Genomic DNA, 16,384 nt, shown 5'->3' with positions numbered 1-16,384 from the left:
AAATTATAGGCGGAAAAATGGTTTGTGTTTTTATTGTGGTGATTCAGCTCATGTTATATCAGCATGCTCTAAACGCACAAAAAGGGTTGATAAATCTTTTGCCATTGATACTCTGCAGTCTAAGTTCATTTTGTCTGTGACTCTGATTTTTTCACTGTCTTCCATTTCCGTCGATGCCTATGTGGATTCAGGCGCTGCCCTGAGTCTTATGGATTGGTCATTTGCTAAACGCTGCGGTTTTAGTCTATTGCCTCTGGAAGTTCCTATTCCTCTGAAAGGAATTGATTCTACACCATTGGCTATGAATAAACCGCAGTATTGGACACAAGTGACCATGCGCATGACTCCCGTTCATCAGGAGGTGATTCGCTTCCTTGTACTGTATAATTTACATGATGTACTAGTGCTTGGTCTGCCATGGTTACAAACTCATAATCCTGTCCTGGACTGGAAAACAATGTCTGTGCTAAGCTGGGGATGTCACGGGGTTCATGATGATGCACCTCCGATTTCTATAGCTTCATCTACTCCTTCGGAGATCCCTGCGTTTTTGTCGGATTATAGGGATGTTTTTGAGGAGCCTAAGCTCAATTCGCTCCCTCCCCATAGAGAGTGTGACTGTGCTATAGAATTGATTCCTGGCAGTAAGTTCCCTAAGGGTCGTTTATTTAATCTGTCACTGCCAGAGCATACTGCTATGCGGAATTATATTAAGGAGTCCTTGGAAAAGGGACATATTCGTCCATCTTCGTCCCCTCTGGGAGCAGGTTTTTTTTTCGTGGCAAAAAAGGATGGTTCCCTGAGGCCTTGTATAGATTATCACCTTCTGAATAAGATTACAGTCAAATACCAGTATCCATTGCCCTTATTTACTGATTTGTTTGCTCGCATTAAGGGGGCTAGGTGGTTCACTAAAATAGATCTTCGTGGTGCGTATAATCTGGTGCGGATAAAACAGGGTGATGAGTGGAAAACCGCATTTAATACGCCTGAGGGCCATTTTGAGTATTTGGTAATGCCTTTTGGACTCTCCAATGCTCCGTCAGTCGTTCAGTCCTTTATGCACAATATTTTCCGTGAATATCTGGATAAGTTTATGATTGTGTATTTGGATGATATTTTGGTGTTTTCTGATGACTGGGAGTCTCATGTTCTACAGGTCAGGAAGGTGTTTCAAGTTTTGCGGGCCAATTCTCTGTTTGTGAAGGGCTCAAAGTGTCTCTTCGGAGTCCAGAAGATTTCTTTTTTGGGGTACATTTTTTCTCCTTCTACTATTGAGATGGATCCCGTTAAGGTTCAGGCTATTTGTGACTGGACACAACCTACATCTGTTAAGAGCCTTCAGAAGTTCTTGGGGTTTGCTAATTTTTATCGTCGGTTCATTGCTAATTTTTCCAGTATTGTTAAACCTTTGACTGATTTGACTAAAAAGGGTGCTGATGTTGCTGATTGGTCTCCTGCGGCCGTGGAGGCCTTTCAGGAACTTAAGCGCCGGTTTTCTTCTGCTCCTGTGTTGTGTCAACCAGATGTTTCACTTCCTTTCCAGGTGGAGGTTGATGCTTCCGAGATTGGAGCGGGGGCGGTTTTGTCACAGAGAAGTTCTAATGGCTCGGTGATGAAGCCATGTGCTTTCTTCTCTAGAAAATTCTCGCCCGCCGAGCGCAATTATGATGTGGGTAATCGGGAGCTTTTGGCCATGAAGTGGGCATTTGAGGAGTGGCGTCATTGGCTTGAGGGTGCTAAACATCGCGTGGTGGTCTTGACTGATCACAAGAATCTCACTTACCTTGAGTCTGCCAGGCGTTTGAATCCTAGACAGGCTCGTTGGTCGTTATTTTTTTCTCGTTTCAATTTCGTGGTTTCATACCTGCCAGGTTCAAAGAATGTGAAGGCAGATGCTCTTTCCAGGAGTTTTGTGCCTGACTCTCCTGGAGACACTGGGCCTGCTGGTATCCTTAGGGATGGGGTAATATTGTCCGCCGTATCCCCAGACTTGCGACGCGCATTGCAGGAGTTTCAGGTGGATAAACCGGATCGATGTCCACCAGAAAGACTGTTTGTTCCGGATGATTGGACCAGTAGAGTCATCTCCGAGGTCCATTCTTCTGTGTTGGCTGGTCATCCTGGAATATTTGGTACAAGAGACTTGGTGGCCAGGTCTTTTTGGTGGCCTTCCTTGTCTAGGGATGTGCGTACCTTTGTGCAGTCTTGTGAAGTGTGTGCTCGAGCTAAGCCTTGCTGTTCACGGGCTAGTGGGTTGTTGTTATCCTTGCCCATCCCGAAGAGGCCTTGGACGCACATTTCCATGGATTTTATTTCTGATCTCCCGGTTTCACAGAAAATGTCCGTTATCTGGGTTGTGTGTGACCGCTTTTCTAAGATGGTTCATTTGGTGCCCTTGCCTAAGTTGCCCTCCTCCTCTGAGTTGGTTCCTTTGTTTTTTCAGAACGTGGTTCGTTTGCATGGGATTCCGGAGAATATCGTTTCTGACAGGGGATCCCAGTTTGTGTCTAGATTTTGGCGGACGTTTTGTGCCAAGATGGGCATTGATTTGTCTTTCTCGTCTGCATTCCATCCTCAGACGAATGGCCAGACGGAGCGAACTAATCAGACCTTGGAAACTTATTTGAGGTGTTTTGTTTCTGCTGATCAGGATGACTGGGTTGCTTTTTTGCCACTGGCCGAATTTGCTCTTAATAATCGGGCTAGTTCGGCCACGTTGGTCTCTCCTTTTTTTTGTAATTCGGGGTTTCATCCTCGTTTTTCCTCTGGTCAGGTGGAGTCTTCGGATTGTCCTGGAGTGGACGTGGTGGTGGACAGGCTACATCACATTTGGGATCAGGTGGAGGACAATGCCTGGGTGGTCGCCTCCGATGTTCATGCTACTGATTTGGTCCGCGCCTTCCATAGAGCTCACCCTGATCGCCCTGGGGGTTCTCGTGAGGGTTCGGTGACCCCTCCTCAAGGGGGGGGGTACTGTTGTGGATTCTGTTTGCGGGCTCCCTCTGGTGGTTACTGCTGGTACTGGGTGACTTTGGTGGGTTGCGGCCTTTGGTTTCCATCTGTCCATCAGAGGCTGGGTGTTTCCTATTTTACCTGGCCTCTCTGTCATTTCCCTTGCCGGCTATCAATGTGTTCAGATGTGCTCTGTTTGGTTCCTGCCTACCTGCTCCCAGATCTTTCAGGATAAGCTAAGTGCTGATTTTCAGTTGTTTGGTTTTTTGTCCAGCTTGCTTAGAATGTCTCTTTGTTAGCTGGTTGCTCTAGTGGACTGAGGTTCTCCCCATGTGCCATGAGTTGGCACATGGGTTCTTGTAATCTCAGGATGGTTTTTTTGATTAGGGTTTTTGCTGACCGCTCAGTCCCCTTTTGTGTCATTCTGCTTTCTAGTTTTCAGCGGGCCTCTATTTGCTAAAGCTATATACATCATCTCTATGTGTGTGCCTTCCTCTCATTTCACCGTCAATACATGTGGGGGGCAACTATATCTTTGGGGTTAATTCCTCTGGAGGCAAGTGAGGTCTTTGTTTTCTCTGCAGTACTAGTTAGCTCTTAGGCTGGTGCGTGGCGTCTAGAACCAACGTAGGCACGCTCCCTGGCTATCTCTAGTTGCGTTTGTCAGGCGTAGGGCAGCGGTCAGCCCAGGTTCCATCACCCTAGAGCTCGTCCGATATTTATTATACTTTGCTCATCCTGTGCTATCCCTAGCCATTGGGGATTCATGACAGTTCTCCCCCCGGGCCGTTAGACGGTTCGGGGGTTCTTGAATATCCAGCGTGGATATTTTGATAGGGTTTTTGCTGACCATATAAGTCATCTTACTATATTCTACTATTAGCTAGTGGGCCTCTCTTTGCTAAATACCTAGCTCATTCTTACGTTTGTCTTTTCCTCCTACCTCACCGTTATTATTTGTTGGGGGCTTGTATCCAACTTTTGGGGTCTTTTCTCTGGAGGCAAGAAAGGTCTTTCTTTTCCCTTCTAGGGTTAGTTAGTTCTCCGGCTGGCGCGAGACGTCTAGAACCAACGTAGGCACGTTCCCCGGCTGCTGCTATTTGTGGTGCTAGGATTAGATATATGGTCAGCTCAGTTACCACTGCCCTATGAGCTGGTTTTTGTGTTTGCAGACTTAGTAATTATTTCTGAGACCCTCTGCCATTGGGGTCATAACAATATGCCAGGCCCACATTGAATGTTTAATGCATTGCAGAAGTGGGATAATAAGAAAGGAAATTCTGAGTTTTTTTTTTTTTTTCCCTCTCTTCCTCCCCTTTACCTCTGAGTGGCTTGTGCTTGCTGCAGACATGAATGTCCAGACCTTGATTACAAGTGTAGACCAGCTTGCTGCTCGTGTGCAGGGCATACAAGATTTTGTTACCAGTAGTCCAATGTCTGAACCTAAAATACCTATTCCTGAACTGTTTTCTGGAGACCGATTTAAGTTTAGGAATTTCAGGAATAATTGTAAATTGTTTCTATCTCTGAGACCCCGTTCATCTGGAGATTCAGCTCAGCAAGTTAAAATTGTTATCTCTTTTTTACGGGGCGACCCTCAGGATTGGGCTTTCTCGCTAGCGCCAGGAGATCCGGCATTGGCAAATATTGATGCGTTTTTTCTGGCGCTCGGATTGCTTTACGAGGAACCCAATCTTGAAGTTCAGGCAGAAAAAGCCTTGCTGGCTATTTCTCAGGGCCAGGATGAAGCTGAAGTGTATTGCCAAAAATTTCGGAAATGGTCCGTGCTTACTCGGTGGAATGAGTGTGCTCTGGCCGCAAATTTCAGAAATGGCCTTTCTGAAGCCATTAAGAATGTGATGGTGGGTTTCCCCATTCCTACAAGTCTGAATGATTCCATGACGCTGGCTATTCAAATTGACCGGCGTTTGCGGGAGCGCAAAACCGCTAATCCTCTGGTGGTGTTGTCTGAACAAACACCTGATTTAATGCAATGCGATAGAATTCAGACTAGAAATGAGCGGAAAAATCATAGACGTCAGAATGGGTTGTGTTTTTACTGTGGTGATTCTACACATGTTATATCAGCATGCTCTAAACGCCTAACAAGGGTTGTTAGTCCTGTCGCCATTGGTAATTTGCAACTTAAATTTAATTTGTCTGTGACTTTAATTTGCTCATTGTCTTCTTACCCTGTTATGGCGTTTGTGGATTCAGGTGCTGCCCTGAGTCTTATGGATCTGTCATTTGCCAAGCGCTGTGGTTTTGTTCTTGAACCGTTGGTAAATCCTATTCCTCTTAGAGGTATTGATGCTACGCCATTGGCGGAAAATAAACCGCAGTTTTGGACGCAGGTAACCATGTGCATGACTCCTGAACATCGGGAGGTGATTCGTTTTCTTGTTCTGCATAAAATGCATGATTTGGTCGTTTTGGGTCTGCCATGGTTACAGACCCACAATCCAGTCTTGGATTGGAAGGCAATGTCTGTGTCAAGTTGGGGCTGTCAGGGAATTCATGCTGATTCCCCGCCGGTGTCTATTGCTTCCTCTACTCCTTCGGAAGTTCCTGAGTATTTGTCTGATTATCAGGATGTATTCAGCGAGTCCAGGTCCAGTGCTCTGCCTCCTCATAGGGACTGTGACTGCGCCATAGATTTGATTCCAGGTAGTAAATTTCCTAAGGGAAGACTGTTTAATCTGTCTGTACCTGAGCATGCCGCAATGCGTTCGTATATCAAGGAGTCTCTGGAGAAGGGGCATATCCGTCCATCCTCTTCCCCTCTTGGTGCGGGATTCTTTTTTGTGGCCAAGAAGGATGGATCTTTGAGACCTTGTATTGACTATCGGCTTCTGAATAAAATCACTGTTAAATTTCAGTATCCTTTGCCTCTGTTGTCGGACTTGTTTGCCCGGATTAAAGGTGTCAAGTGGTTCACCAAGATAGATCTTCGTGGTGCGTACAACCTTGTGCATTAAGCAAGGAGATGAATGGAAGACAGCATTTAATACGCCCGAAGGTCATTTTGAGTACTTGGTGATGCCTTTTGGGCTCTCTAATGCTCCCTCAGTGTTTCAGTCCTTTATGCATGATATTTTCCGGAAGTATCTGGATAAATTTATGATTGTTTATCTGGATGATATTCTGGTTTTCTCTGAAGATTGGGACTCACATGTGGAGCAGGTCAGGATGGTGTTTCAGGTTTTGCGTGAGAATGCTTTGTTTGTTAAGGGCTCAAAGTGTCTCTTTGGAGTACAGAAGGTTCCCTTTTTGGGGTTTATTTTTTCCCCTTCTGCTGTGGAGATGGACCCAGTCAAGGTCCGAGCTATTCATGATTGGGCTCAACCCACGTCAGTTAAGAGTCTTCAGAAGTTCTTGGGTTTTGCTAACTTCTACCGTCGTTTTATCGCTAATTTTTCTAGCGTTGTTAAACCTTTGACGGATATGACCAAGAAAGGTTCTGATGTTGCTAACTGGGCTCCTGCAGCCGTGGAGGCGTTCCAAGAGTTGAAGCGCCGGTTTACTTCGGCGCCTGTTTTGTGCCAGCCTGATGTCTCACTTCCCTTTCAGGTCGAAGTGGATGCTTCTGAGATTGGGGCAGGGGCCGTTTTGTCGCAGAGAGGCCCTGGTTGCTCGGTAATGAGACCATGTGCTTTCTTCTCTAGGAAGTTTTCGCCTGCTGAGCGGAATTATGATGTTGGCAATCGGGAGTTGCTGGCCATGAAGTGGGCATTTGAGGAGTGGCGTCATTGGCTCGAGGGTGCTAAGCATCGTGTGGTGGTCTTGACTGATCACAAAAATTTGATGTATCTCGAGTCTGCTAAACGCCTGAATCCTAGACAGGCCCGCTGGTCATTGTTTTTCTCCCGTTTTGACTTTGTGGTCTCGTATTTACCAGGTACAAAGAATGTGAAGGCTGATGCTCTTTCAAGGAGCTTTGTGCCTGACTCTCCTGGAGTCGCAGAACCAGTTGGTATTCTTAAAGAGGGAGTTATCTTGTCGGCCATTTCTCCTGATTTGCGACGTGTGTTGCAGAGATTTCAGGCTGGTAGACCTGACTCTTGTCCACCTGACAGACTGTTTGTTCCTGATAAGTGGACCAGCAGAGTCATTTCCGAGGTTCATTCCTCGGTGTTGGCAGGGCATCCGGGAATTTTTGGCACCAGAGATCTGGTGGCTAGGTCCTTTTGGTGGCCTTCCTTGTCACGGGATGTGCGGTCATTTGTGCAGTCCTGTGGGACTTGTGCTCGAGCTAAGCCTTGCTGTTCTCGTGCCAGCGGGTTGCTCTTGCCCTTGCCTGTCCCGAAGAGGCCTTGGACACACATTTCCATGGATTTCATTTCAGATCTCCCGGTGTCTCAGGGCATGTCTGTCATCTGGGTGGTATGTGATCGCTTTTCTAAAATGGTCCATTTGGTGCCTTTGCCTAAGCTGCCTTCCTCTTCCGATCTGGTTCCTGTGTTCTTTCAGAATGTGGTTCGTTTGCACGGCATTCCTGAGAATATTGTGTCTGACAGAGGATCCCAGTTTGCTTCCAGGTTCTGGCGATCCTTTTGTGCTAGGATGGGCATTGATTTGTCGTTTTCGTCTGCCTTTCATCCTCAGACTAATGGACAAACGGAGCGAACTAATCAGACTCTGGAGGCTTATTTGAGGTGTTTTGTTTCGGCAGATCAGGATGATTGGGTGACCTTCTTGCCGTTGGCTGAGTTTGCCCTTAATAATCGGGCTAGTTCCGCTACTTTGGTTTCGCCATTTTTCTGCAACTCTGGTTTCCATCCTCGTTTTTCCTCGGGACATGTGGAGCCTTCTGACTGTCCTGGGGTAGATTCTGTGGTGGATAGGTTGCAGCAGATCTGGAATCATGTGGTGGACAACTTAAAGTTGTCACAGGAGAAGGCTCAGCGTTTTGCCAACCGCCGCCGCGGTGTGGGTCCCCGACTTCGTGTTGGGGATTTGGTATGGCTGTCTTCTCGATTTGTTCCTATGAAGGTCTCCTCTCCTAAATTTAAGCCTCGCTTCATCGGTCCTTACAAGATATTGGAAATCCTTAATCCTGTGTCCTTTCGCTTGGATCTTCCGGTGTCGTTTGCCATTCACAACGTGTTCCATAGGTCTTTGTTGCGGCGGTACGTTGTACCTGTGGTTCCTTCTGTTGAGCCTCCTGCTCCGGTGTTGGTTGAGGGCGAGTTGGAGTACGTGGTGGAGAAGATCTTGGATTCTCGTCTCTCCAGACGGAGGCTTCAGTATCTGGTCAAGTGGAAGGGCTATGGTCAGGACGATAATTCCTGGGTGGTTGCTTCTGATGTGCATGCGGCCGATTTAGTTCGTGCCTTTCACGCTGCTCATCCTTATCGCCCTGGTGGTCTTTATGAGGGTTTGGTGACCCCTCCTTAAGGGGGGGGTACTGTTGTGAATTAGACTTTTTGGCTCCCTCTTGTGGTTACTTGTGATATGACTCTGGGATTGTCTTTCCTCAGTTTGGCACCCACCTGGGTCGTTAGTCCAGGGGTGTTGCTATATAAGCTTCCTGGATCCTTAGTCCAGTGCCTGGCATCGTTGTAATCAGATCCTTTCTGTTTGCTCCTTTCTGCTGGTCCTGGTTCGTGCAAAATTAAGCTAAGTCCTGCTTCCTTGTTTTTTGGTTATTTGCTTTGCTCTTATTTTTGTCCAGCTTGTACTAAATGTGATTCCTGACTTTGCTGGAAGCTCTAGGGGGCTGGTGTTCTCCCCCCGGGCCGTTAGACGGTTCGGGGGTTCTTGAATATCCAGCGTGGATATTTTGATAGGGTTTTTGCTGACCATATAAGTCATCTTACTATATTCTGCTATTAGCTAGTGGGCCTCTCTTTGCTAAATACCTAGCTCATTCTTACGTTTGTCTTTTCCTCTTACCTCACCGTTATTATTTGTTGGGGGCTTGTATCCAACTTTTGGGGTCTTTTCTCTGGAGGCAAGAAAGGTCTTTCTTTTCCCTTCTAGGGTTAGTTAGTTCTCCGGCTGGCGCGAGATGTCTAGAACCAACGTAGGCACGTTCCCCGGCTGCTGCTATTTGTGGTGCTAGGATTAGATATATGGTCAGCTCAGTTACCACTGCCCTGTGAGCTGGTTTTTGTGTTTGCAGACTTAGTAATTATTTCTGAGACCCTCTGCCATTGGGGTCATAACAGAAAACCATTTATCCCCAGACATGGATTACAGCGTGGGACAGAACGATGGACAGGTAAGGGATATGGTTGTATTTTATTTTTGTTTTATTACAGACAAGGGCTTCAATGGAATGGGCGTTAGGTGAGTATAACTGTGTTTGTTTGTTTTTTAAATAGAAAAGTGAAAGTGTGTTTTGTTTTTATTTCAAATAAAAAACTTTATTCTTGCTGTGTGTTTATTTGCAATACAACGATACGATTAGTAATGGAGAGGTGTCTTATAGACGCCTGTCCATTTCTTATCCATGGGCTTGGTGCATCTCAATAAATTAGAATATCACCAAAAAGTTAATTTATTTCAGTTCTTCAATACAAAAAGCGAAACTCATAAATTAGATAGTCATTACACACAGAGTGATCTATTTCAAGTGTTTATTTCTGTTACTATTGATGATTATGGCTAACAGCCAATGAAAATCCAAAAGTCATTATCTCAGTAGATTAGAATACTTTATGAAAAAATGATTTAAATATCCCAAATCGCCTGCATGCCACGGGACATTGATGCAATAGGAGCCCTGAACCAAGTATTGAGTGCATTTACAGAATATACATTTCAGTAGGCCAACATTTCGGATTTTGAAATCATTTTGTCAAGCTTGTGTTCTAAAGTATTCTAATTTACTGAGATAATGATTTTTGGCTTTTCATTGGCTGCAAGCCATAATCATCAACATTAACAGAAACAAACACCTGAAATAGATCACTGTGTTTGTAATGACTCTATATAATATATGAGATTCACTTTTTGTATTGAAGAACTGAAATAAATTAACTTTTTGATGATATTCTAATTTGGTGAGATGCACCTGTATTTATAATATGTAAGGCCTTGTGTCTTTTCACAGGTTATTTTGGCATTGTACTTTGTGTTCAGTTCTATGTGATATCTTTTAAAAATCTAGTAATGGAACACTGACAAACAATAAGTGAAGTTTTCTGTTCTGCCTGTCCTGGAATGATATAAACAGAGGACCGCTAATCTAATCAGCAATGCTTCATTGATGCTCCCTGCAAAAGAAGCCGCAAAAATATTCCAGAAGGGCCACTTCAGAGGAATATTATGCACCCATTCATTCCAACTGTGAATGCAAGACAGGATGTGAAATGCCCAGCTGAAATCTAACAACATCTCACCAGGCTCCAGATGCCCATTCAGTGCAGAATCCAACAGCTGGGTCCCACACTGCACAGCTGGTGCCCCTAGCTGAATGATAATATTCCTGTTACAAACTATGTACAGTAATATAAGAAATATGTTCGCATAGAGGGTGATGAACGCTTCATCCCACTATTCTCTACACTTAATGCACATAGTATACACTGTTGATTCATAGTCTTAATACACTTTCCAGTCAGTTGCTCTTGGCCGTATTGGGTATTATATAGAGTGAAAGCAATGACATGTAAACCTGACATCTTTCTGGGCTTATGTTCCTCTGGGGAATTATCAGTATCTGCTTAAAACCAGAGAAATTAAGCACTGGAGCTTCTGCTCGATGGCTGATGATTTCTTAATTGGTCATTGTAGACAGGCAGCAAAGCTTTGTAGGGACATTTGTCATGCAAGTTGTATATTTCCACCATGTTGAAAATGTTTTTCTTCTTCTCCCTCTTAGCTATATACCTTGTAGAACAGAAGAGGTATGCATTGGATCATGACTTGCTAATCTACCATGAAGACAGCTCTTATCGTATATATCCTCTGGCCTGTAAGGAACTGTAGCAATAAAAGAGTGGGGTTCTCCTCCACCATGACCAAAGTGAGAATGTGATCTCAAGAGATGGAAAGGTTATTTACTTGGTCATTGATTATCTCAGTGTTCCATATCCCAATTCTATTGTCATTATCTAAAATGATGGTCTACTACCGCTCACCAATAATTCTCTTTTAAATGGAAGTTGGGTCCCACAGCAAACGCTCAATTGGTAACGCAACTGTAACAAGAACATCTGTCAACTTGATAAAGATTTTAGGGGCCAAAGTAGATGAATGAAGAGAGTTGGTCACAAAGACTTATTGGCCATTACTTGTTCTTATTTTATACCCTCTGCTCCACGAGTGTTCTGTTTTGTTTTTAGATGCACTATATGGTTCTACATATGTGGGCTTTTTTATTTAGGGCTCTCTTCCATGTTCCTTACGAAGGGGGTGTTGGTCACACACACCTTGGTAAAGACCATAAAAAGTAACAATGACTAGAAATGTCCATTTCTGTGGAACCGTGTTGTGGATTAATATGAAAAAAAATACCTCACAATTCTCAGGGAAGCGGCTACAATAAAATAATAAAATAAGAGCAAAAACTGGTCATTTTAACCTGGTGACAAATTCTCTTAAAGTGTCCAAATCCTAAGGATAGGCCATCAATATAAAGTAGTGGACAACCCCTTTAAGAATATGGAACTGATATAAGTGGATATATCATCTCTGTCAGCATTGCAGTGACTGCTTTTGAGCAGCCCTAGAGGCTTTGATACTAAGCTGTGATTCCAACAGGAAAAAAGGGACTGGTATCACTGATGACAAAATATGTCCAATTTTGTTGAATGTGATGATGATATAAAGGCATCTAAATATATATCCTGTAGTAAAAATAAATATTTATAATGAAAAATAAAGTTTGCTCTCCCCTAACCTGAGTGGCCAAGTGTTCTTCTCTCCTGCACACAGCGCGGGCTAGCACAGGTGGTACAATACACTTATGTCATTGCACCACCTGCACCAGGAAACAGTAGGAGAGCGGTGAGGCCTACCGCTCACTGTCCCACCCTGGGACCCAACGGAATCAGCATCATGGTTACATCAATACAGGTAACAGTGGTGCTTGCCCGGAGATCTAGGGTCCCTAGCCAGAAGCCTGGGCCATGTGCCCTGCCTCAAAACATAGATGCAAGCAACCCACTAGGGCTATTTTATTCTTTTAAAATTTTGCACCTCTAAGAATTTTGCACCCAAGGCAACTGCCCTTGTGGCAACATCCAAACAACACCACTTCTTGAAGGTCCACTATCTGGGTAGAGGCTTCAGAGACCCCCCAGAGAATTATGGTATTGCTGAATAACTAGTTTACTCTATCATATAACACAATAGAAGCTGTACTAAGGGCCACATTGACAGTCATTAATTTTGGGGGGCAGTAATATTTGTTAGGTTCATTTACTACATTGTGTGGGTGGGATAAAGCTGTGGCCTAATAAATGTAAAAATATGTGACTGTATCTTCTTAGGGCAGGTGAAAGAAAAGGGTTAAAGGGGTTGTCCAGGTTTTGAAAGAGTCAGGAGTGACTCTGTGATTGCAGACTCCTGAATCGTCAGAGCGTGCTTACAGCATGCTGTCAGTACCCGCTAGTATAAGAGCGGAGGGTCACATGACGCAATTATGCGATATGCATAAATGCAATACCGTACCGACTAGACATGCTCTACCTTCCTCAATTCATTTATATTGACTGAAGTTACGCACATCAAATCGTAGCTGGAAGTATGGAAATCGCATACTAGGGGTCACCACTATCACTGCAGAGTCCTGACAATGTGTAGTGTGCCCTATGTGAGGATACAGAAGTCTGTAGTCACACACAGTGTCTGCAGATTTTCATCTCAAACCTGGACAACCCCTTTAAGGCAGAGGCTCTTTATGGTCTGTGTATTACCGCTTTTTGTATTAGAACAGCTCCCTCCTGTAGTCTCATCTACATTATGTGGGCAGATAGTAGAAGCATATGCTCTGAACTCAAGCAGCAATCACATCTAAGGAAGCATTTTTAGCCTATAACTTGGAGGTAGCAAAGAAAGGGAATTCAAAGTAAATCTACAAATTTAACTTTTCATTTGGAAAGTAGTTTTGCAGTATTATATTATTACTAGAAGTCAATTTCACGATATTTCAAAATGTCAATGTTTGCTTCTTAACCTGCGCCTTTCACTGGCTGCCTCTGGCTACCGAACGACTGTGAATATATCAGAACTCCAGGGAGAGATTAGGCTTTGAAGGTAGGAATAGTAACGCCTGGCTTGTGGAGTTTGCTTATAAAATCATTAGGGTTCTTCCCGCATCCTCTCAATGCTTACATTTAGATTCTCATAAAAAAGACCTTCTAAGCAGTCTGCAGGGCTAAAATGCTGAGAAGTAAAATGTCAATATATGATTAAGAAGATAATGCAAACTCTAATCCTATTGTTCTCAGTAGAATAACAGTTGGTTTCAGTAGGTTACCCTGTTGAATACTACAACACATCAGTCTAGTAACCCTAGTGCCTTGTAAAATATTGCCATAAGGAGGGAGCATTTGCTCGTTGCTTTGTTGGATGCATTGACTTCTCTAATCCCAAGCCACAAATCTACTTTTATTATCTAGTAAAGGCTCTTCAAAAAAAATCTATGCATTCACTACTCCCAGGTTGGCTCTAAGGTTGTAACAAAACTTTGTGCCAAAAAATCTTGGATGCAGGGTTGGAAGTCAATTCTGAATTCAGGTCCCATGATAATTGAATGGTAACATCTAGTATACAGATATTCTCTGGTTTGCAATGATACTCCCACACAAACAATGCTTCTTTCTTTTCACATGTTTACTTATTTTTAGAGTATCTATTCAAGCATATCTATCTTTTTATGTAAGTTTTTCAAAATAACATGGCGGGGGTATATGAAGAATAATACTATTTCTGCCATTTTTATGACTTGTATCCTGCCTTTTCATCACTTTCCCCTTTTTCAGAGACAGATAATTTGTTTTCTTTTCTCTACAGTACACAAACAAAAGCAGCTGCAGACGCATAGAGGAAGTTATGCAGTAGCACTGAGCTGTGTGGCTGGGAATCCTGCACTGAAGTGAGATAAATCAAGCAGCAGCATAATCTCTCTGTTCACCCGCTGGTCTAACTGCTTCTCCTTCCTCCTGCTCTCTCGTTAATAGTAAAATGTGACGGGACTGTAAGCTGGCAATCTGTCTATCTTTGCCAAAAAAAGGATATTAGCAGTTTTTCATCATTAATGATGCGATCAGGAGATTGGGGAGGGGAAGACGTGGCTCATGATTAGAGAAAGAAACAGATTTCTTTAATAAGATATAATACAAAGTTTCTTACAGTACCAGTAAAAAGTTTGGACACACCTGTTCAATTAACAAATTGAGAACCCCAAATAAAGCCCCACTAGAAGACCATAAAATGTAACTTTTATTTGTATCATTAAAATAAAGTATATACAAAGGGTATAAAAAGTTTTGTCCCTAATTTTCCTATATTTTATGTAACTGATTTGTGCAGTGTACCCATTTTAAATTAGTAAGGTGTATAGCACCCGGTATGCTATTACATATCTGGCAGAATAGGACAATATATTTTAGCATCAGCCTCCCCCCAACATGTTTCACAGTGGTAGCGGCGTCATCAGGGGAGGAGACATAGGCTGTGACAGTGCCACAGTACCGTGGGACACTGAGGGTGAGATCCCAGCCAGGCTGAACTGCGGTGACCTCAGCACCGTGAGAAAAAGTCTGATGGAGCAGCGCTCAGCTCAGTGAGTTCACTGCAGTTCAGCTCAATGAGTTCAAAGATGGGCAAAAAGCCAGAATTGGCGCATCTAATAGATGTGCTTTTCTGGGGCGGCCAAGGGCTACTATTTGTAGGCTGTGGGGGGCCGATATCCATGGCACCTTACCAACCTGAGAATACCCAGCTGTCTGCTTTAGCTTGACTGGTTGTCAAAAATGGGGGGAATAAATGCTGTTTTTTAAATTATTATTTAAATAATTAAAAATTATGGCATGGGGACCCCTCTAATCTTGATAATCAGCCTTGTTAAAGCAGAGAGCTGAGGGTTGCAGATAGCAGCTATGAGTTTTGCCTGGCTGCTTATCAAAACTACAGGTCAATCCATTTTATTTCTTTATGTATTTATTTATAGTGCAGGTGGCTGATGAATACTCCATCAGCCGCTCTCACTGCTATTAGTTGATTGCAGCGCTCAACATTGTCCCCTACTAGCACTGATCGCTGCGCGAGCAGGGGACAATGATGGGAGCTGTCTTCAGCACTCAGCGACAGGGAATAGCGTGAACAATACAGATGATTCCCAGTTGCTGGTACGTGAGCTACTGATGCGGCACACCGTTGCCACACACGGACAACAATATCTCCAGTACTGTTTTCTCTAGTACTGGAAATATCAGGACGTGTAAAAGAGGCCTTAGGCCATGTTCACACTTCGCGGTTTTTACCGCGGATCCGCGGCGATTTTGATGCTGCGGGTCCGCAGCAGTTTCCATAGCGTTTCCATTAACATGTAAACCCTATGGAAACCGCAAACCGCTGTGCACATGCTGCGGGAAAAAACGTGCAGAAACGCAGCGGTTTAAAACCCGCAGCATGTCACTTCTTTGTGCAGAATCGCTGCGATTCTGCACCCATAGAAATGCATTGAACCGCTTACTTCCCGCATGGGGCTGTGCTCACGTTGCGGGAAGTAAGCGGATAATGCGCGGTTGCTACCCGGGGTGGAGGAAAGGAGACTCTCCTCCAGGCCCTGGGAAGCATGAATAGTGTAAAAAAAAAGAATTAAAATAAAAAATGATGCTATACTCACCTCTCAGCGCTGCCCGCGGCCGTCCGGTCAGAGTTGCTGTGCGAGCAGGACCTGCGGTGACGTCGCGGTCACATGACCGTGATGATGCCGCGGTCACATGACCGTGACGTCACGAAGGTCCTTCTCGGCACAGCAGCTTTGGAATCGGACTGCCGAGTGCAGCGCCGAGGAGATCGCGACGTCAGAGGGTGAGTATAACTAATTTTTATTATTTTTATCATTACTATTGATGCTGCATATTGCTGCATATGCAGCATCAATAGTATAGGAGTAAACCCGCAGCGGAAACCGCGGAACAAACCGTGATAAATCTGCAGGGATAACCGCAGCGGTTTTGCCCTGCAGATTTATCAATTCCGCTGCAGGATAAACCCGCAGAGGGACGCCGCAAAGTGTGAACCCGGCCTTAGGCAGATTCTGGGCAGAATCCAACGTTGTGAGCACACAGCCTAAGGTCCCATGCACACGTTAAGTGTTTGAGTTTTTTACCTCAGTTTTTGTAAGTCAAAATGAGGAGTGGGACAGTCAGCGGAAAAGTATAATAGAAATACGTCACCACTTCTGTATTTTTCATCCACTCCTGGTTTTGGATTACAAATACTGAGTAAAAAACTCACCAAATACTGA

This window comes from Ranitomeya variabilis, chromosome 1 (genome assembly GCF_051348905.1).
Source record: "Ranitomeya variabilis isolate aRanVar5 chromosome 1, aRanVar5.hap1, whole genome shotgun sequence".
Taxonomy (NCBI): domain Eukaryota; kingdom Metazoa; phylum Chordata; class Amphibia; order Anura; family Dendrobatidae; genus Ranitomeya; species Ranitomeya variabilis.
Note: the sequence above shows the minus strand (reverse complement) of the source record.